The sequence below is a fragment of the Dromiciops gliroides genome, chromosome 3, assembly GCF_019393635.1.
Source record: "Dromiciops gliroides isolate mDroGli1 chromosome 3, mDroGli1.pri, whole genome shotgun sequence".
NCBI classification, from domain to species: domain Eukaryota; kingdom Metazoa; phylum Chordata; class Mammalia; order Microbiotheria; family Microbiotheriidae; genus Dromiciops; species Dromiciops gliroides.
In genome coordinates, this window is record NC_057863.1 from 94,059,825 (window position 1) to 94,065,824 (window position 6,000).

Here is a 6,000-nt window from a genome sequence, read left to right on the forward strand (position 1 = left end):
CACTGTAGTGACTGAATGACAGATGGAGGGTAGAGTACTTGACCCAATCTGAGACCCTGAACCTTCCTAGGAATAATTCCTAATTCACGAATTGGGTTTTGAAACCATAGGGGCAGGCATCTTGGTGAAAGATAGTGAGTCATATGGACCTTTAGCTTCTAAATTGCTCTCTTGAATGTGCCCCAGTTTCATAGGACTGCATATTGTTTGGTTATAGCTTATAATAAAGAGATATCTGCACCACGAAGGGGGGGGGTATCACTAGGGAAACTTCAGAATGGATATCAAATTATCACCATGAGCTTTCTTTAGCAAACACAAGTGGGAATTCAGAATCTCTATCAGTTCTGTATCTCTTCTTCAAAGAGTAGGCAATCACTCTCTCGAATTTTATCAGTCGTGAACTTGCTTAGAAACAATACCCAAAGACACAAGCTGCTTTGATGCATTATTTGGGCCGGCAAACAAGGAATAACTAGTCCACACTGAGGGTTACTCCTCCAGCCCATCTACTTGTTTGGCTCCTAAGAAATGAGATAACAGCACAATGATCAGAGGTAGGGTCCAACGCAGGGGGCCAGAAATCCTGGTCCAGAGAGTAATGTGAGCTATAAGCAGAAGCCACTGCCATTGAGTGGAAGAGAGAGGCTGGCTGTGCATTCAGAGGGGGAAGGGGCACTCTGTAGAAGAGTCATAAAAGACTCTTCAGTGACCATCTTGCAGATCAATAACTGCATCTTCAGGACATGGAAAGTTTATGGCACTCAAGAATACTAAGACAATCTTCAATATAGGAATATAAAAAAGAAGGCCACCATACTCTTCCCGAGGACAGCGTTCATTTCTGGGTACCACATTTTAGGGAAGACTGATGTGCTAGAGAGGGTCTGGAGGAGCACAATGATGTGGTGAAGGGATTCAAGATTGGCTGAGGGAGCTGGGCATGCTTAACCTGGAGAAAAGAAGAATGGAATGTGGGGATGGGTTTGGGAATGGGGATGGAACAGGATAGATGCATGATGGCATTTGAAAGGCTGTCAAATAAAAGAGGTTCTATGCTTGATTTTCCTAAAACTTTTCCCCCAAAGATGTGTAACATTGACTACTATGGCCTTCAATGACTGGAAAGCCAAGCAGATTAAATTTCACCCCATCCCCAGAGTTCTCTGATACCTTAAGAAGGTTTGGGGTGTCCATGCTCTCTGCTGATGATGTTCCTCCAAGTGCAAGAGGGGGTCTCCCCAACCCAGTTATGTTTAACTACCAACAATTGGATTAACATTTACAAGGAAATATTTAGTAAAAGGTGCAATCACAAATATACAAACAATCCTCCGACTTGTGAGACACACAGCTCCCCTCCTCCTTATACTGCCTCAGTTGCTGGGGAGTGGAAGGGTTGGATTCATAGCTTAGCTGAGTTCCTACAAAGTCCAGTCCCAGTTCCAAGTCCAAAAACCCACTGGGGCTTGAGTCACAAGTGCCCTGGTTTCCCTAGTCAGCTGGCTAGTTCAGTAGACTTGGAATCCTGACTCCCAGCATTCCATGATTGGAACTCCCTGGTCAATGGGGATTATGGCTTGCACCTAAAACTAAGGACAAACAGAATGGAAACAAACACCCCTGGGCTCATTTCTCCAGAAATGAGGGAAAGAGAAGAAAGTAGTTCATTTCCTATTTCATCAATCTGTCTGCCTCCATTTCTCAGGAAATGAGGGAAAGAGAAGAAAGCAGTTCATTTCCTATTTCATCAGTCTGTTTGCCTCCATTTTCTCAGCTACAAAATGGGAAAAATAACAATACCTACCTCACAGGGTCTTTGTGATGGTCAAATGAGATAATATTTGTGAAGCACTTAGCATAGTGCCTAGTATGCAGGTATTAAGTATGTATGTAAGTATCATTAAGTATGGTATACTTAATGAATACTAACTTCCCAATACATACTTGTTGATTGATTGATTAGCTGACTGATGCATCCTGCAGGAAGTGTTTTTGTAGTTTCAAAAAGTTGTCATTCAAGAAGCATTTATTTAAACCAGGCACTGTGCCAAGCACTGGGAACATCCATATCCATATCCATATCCATATCCATATCCATATCCATATCCATATCCATATCCATATCCATATCCATATCCATGTCCATGTCCATGTCCATGTCCATGTCCATGTCCATGTCCATGTCCATGTCCATGTCCATGTCCATGTCCACATCCACATCTATATCCACATCCATATCCATATCTATATCCATATCTATATCTATATCCATATCCATATCCATATCCACATCCACATCCACATCCATATCCATATCCATATCCATATCCACATCTATATCTATATCTATATCTATATCTATATCTATATCTATATCTATATCTATGTCTATATCTATATCTATATCTATATCTATATCTATATCTATATCTATATCTATATCTATATCTATATCTATATCTATGTCTATATCTATGTCTATATCTATGTCTATATCTATATCTATATCTATATCTATATCTATATCTATATCTATATCTATATCTATACCTATACCTATACCTATATCTATATCTATGTCTATGTCTATGTCCACGTCCATGTCCACGTCCACGTCCACGTCCACGTCCACGTCCACGTCCACGTCCACGTCCACGTCCACGTCCATAACCATATCCATATCCATATCCATATCCATATCCATATCCATATCCATATCTATATCTATATCTATATCTATATCTATATCTATGTCTATGTCTATGTCTATGTCTATGTCTATGTCTATGTCTATGTCTATGTCTATGTCTATGTCCACGTCCACGTCCACGTCCACGTCCACGTCCACGTCCATGTCCACGTCCACATCTATATCCACATCCACATCCACATCCACATCCACATCCACATCCACATCCACATCCACATCCACATCCACATCCACATCCACATCCACATCCACATCCACATCCACATCCACATCCACATCTATATCTATATCTATATCTATATCTATATCTATATCTATATCTATATCTATATCTATATCTATATCTATATCTATATCTATATCTATATCTATATCTATATCTATATCCATATCCATATCCATATCCATATCCATATCCATATCCATATCCATATCCATACCTATACCTATACCTATACCTATACCTATACCTATACCTATACCTATACCTATACCTATACCTATACCTATACCTATACCTATACCTATATCTATATCTATATCTATATCTATATCTATATCTATATCTATATCTATATCTATAATCTATATCTATCTCTCTGTCTCTCTCTATTTCTATCTATCATCTGTCTATCTATCTATCTGTCTATCTATCTATCTATCTATCTAGTAAAAACAAACAACAAAAACCACAATTCCTGACTTCAAGGTGATTATTTTCTAATGGGGGAGGGACATAAATAACTAGTTAAATAAAAGATTATCTATATTCCTATCTATCCATCTATCATCTACTAACTATAGATATAGCTATAATTCTATTTTAAATGGAAACTGATCTGAGAGAAGACATCACTAAAATTTAGGGAAGTGGGCCTTGAGCTGAGTCTTGAAGAGACAGGGAAGCCAAGAGATAGAGGTGAAGGGAACAGGCAGGTCAGCCCAGGAAGAGGAAAGCAGCCAGTAGGCTGAGTGAATAGCATGTCATGTTCAAGGCATTACAAATAGGCCAATGTGGCGGGATCTCAGTGTGTGTGGAAGGGAGTTAAGTGTAGGGGGAAAGCTTAATTTCTAATTGATTCTCTTACTTGGAGAAACTGGAAGAAATGAATAGAAACCTTTCAAAAACTCCACCACAAATGTTTCTTCCATGGTAAGGTTTTTTTCTTAAGTACTGTGCCTTTTGTTTTCTCAAAACCTCTTAGCCAGCCATGGAACAAATTGTGTCAACACTTTTCAGCTCTGAGTGAGATTATAGGGAATGGAAGTGAAAGGGTGGGGGGGGGCGGAAAGGAAGCAATCTGTTTTCCTTATGTCATCTTATTCTTGAATTAGCACAGTGTCTGGCACATAGCAGGTGTTTAATGAATGCTTGTTGATTGATTGATTGAAAGATTGAGTGAATGAATGAAGATGTAGTTGGCTTTGTTTTCAACTGGCTCCATTTTTATTCTTATGTAGTAGAAAAAGTTATCTCTACTGTTCCATTACTACACTACTGTCTTATTACTACACTACTGTCTCATTGGAGACATATTGGAGTCAGACCAGGGAGTTGGGGCCAGGTTTGTGGACACCTTGGAGGGAAATCTGAGGAAGAGCAGCTGAAGGCAGTGGCCTTGCTTGGTGGTGGCTGCTCATTGCTAACCTCTTCATTAGCTTTCATGATAGAACTGGTGACTTGGTGAGATTCTGTCTCTCTTTTCTTCCCCAAATCTGTGGGATAGTGGCTCTTTCTGCAGGGTAAGCTCCCAGTTCATGTAGCTTACATCTTAGTAGGTGACTCATGGGAGGGACTCTGAGCAGTGAAATTCTGTGAGTATTATTTCTCTTCCATTTCATAGGAATGTTATTCTTGGATGGATCCCTACCTCATAGGCAAGCAGGCTCTATAGCTCACATTGCACAAAAGCTCACCACATGGCATAAACCTCTCCATGACCCAGATAACTCACCCTGCAATAACCCTTCAACAGAGGCAGACCTGCTACTCCATTGTCCCTAGGGAAGCAGCAGCAAATGGTCATGTTGAGAAAGGGAACTGTACTTTCAAGCCTCCAGGGAATATCAGCAAGTCACCTCTCCCTTTTAAAAGCCTCTGTATCACCTCTCCAGCTCTGCAGTTGATGGTGGGATTTAATGAGCTAAGATGTGTACTAGAGATCCTTGTTTTAACACTGGTTTTCTCTGCGGCCAAGGAGACGTGACATTTGGGGTATTAGGGACTCCTAGCCAGAATGACAACTTTGAACATCTTCACTATCAGAGTATCTCTTGGGTTCAGGATACTGCTGCCTTGATATTTCCCCCCCTTATAATACATAATAAGATATGGGAACAATCACCATAGAGGGACAGGTGAATATATAGACAAACAGAGCATTTATTAAGTGTCTTACTGTGTACAAGGCACTGTATTAAGTGCTAGGGATATAGATCCAAAGAACAATTCCGGTCTCCAAGGAGCTAATAGTCTAATGGGAAAAGACAATACATAAAGGGAAACTGAAAAGAAAGGGGTGGGGGGATAGATGGCAGAGCATCATGGCTAGAGGTGTCTGGGAAATGCTGTGGAAACCTAGAACCAGGTCATTTAGCTAGTCTCTACTATTTTAAAAGAGGAAAATATGGAATTATTGAATGTCAAAGCTAAGAGAGTTAAGATATGTAGTTCAACAGCCCCTCCCTTTTACTAATAAGGAAACTGAGACTTACAGAGAAGTAGCTTTTACAGTTTGCTTGGAGCTTGAGACTGCATGGAAATAGCAAGACCTGCAATTAGAAGACCTGCATTCACTTCTTGTCTTTGACTTTGCTTTTTGTTGTTTAGGTGACCTTGTCATTGTTCAGTTGTTTTCAGTCATGTCGGGCTCTTTGTGATCCAATTTGGGGTTTTCTTGGCAAAGATACTGAGTGGTTTGCCATTTCTTTCTCCAGCTCATTTTATAGAGAGGAAACTGAAGCAAACACGTTTAAGTGACTTACCCAAAGTTATAAAATTATTAAGAATCTGAGGCCAGATTTAAACTCAGGTCTTGCTGACTCCAGGATCAGTTCTCTATCCACTGTGCTACCTAGCTGCCCTAAGTGACCTAGCACAAATATTTTTCTCTCTCCCTAGCCTCTAGTCTCCTAATAACAGAAAGGGGTTGAAATAGGTGACCTTGAAAGACTTGAAGCCATGAAGTCAAGGTTTGACCTGAGTTTGAATACTGCTTCAGACATTTACTAGCTGTGAGATTCAAAAGGCGTTGAAATAGGTGACCTTGAAAGACTTGAAGCCATGA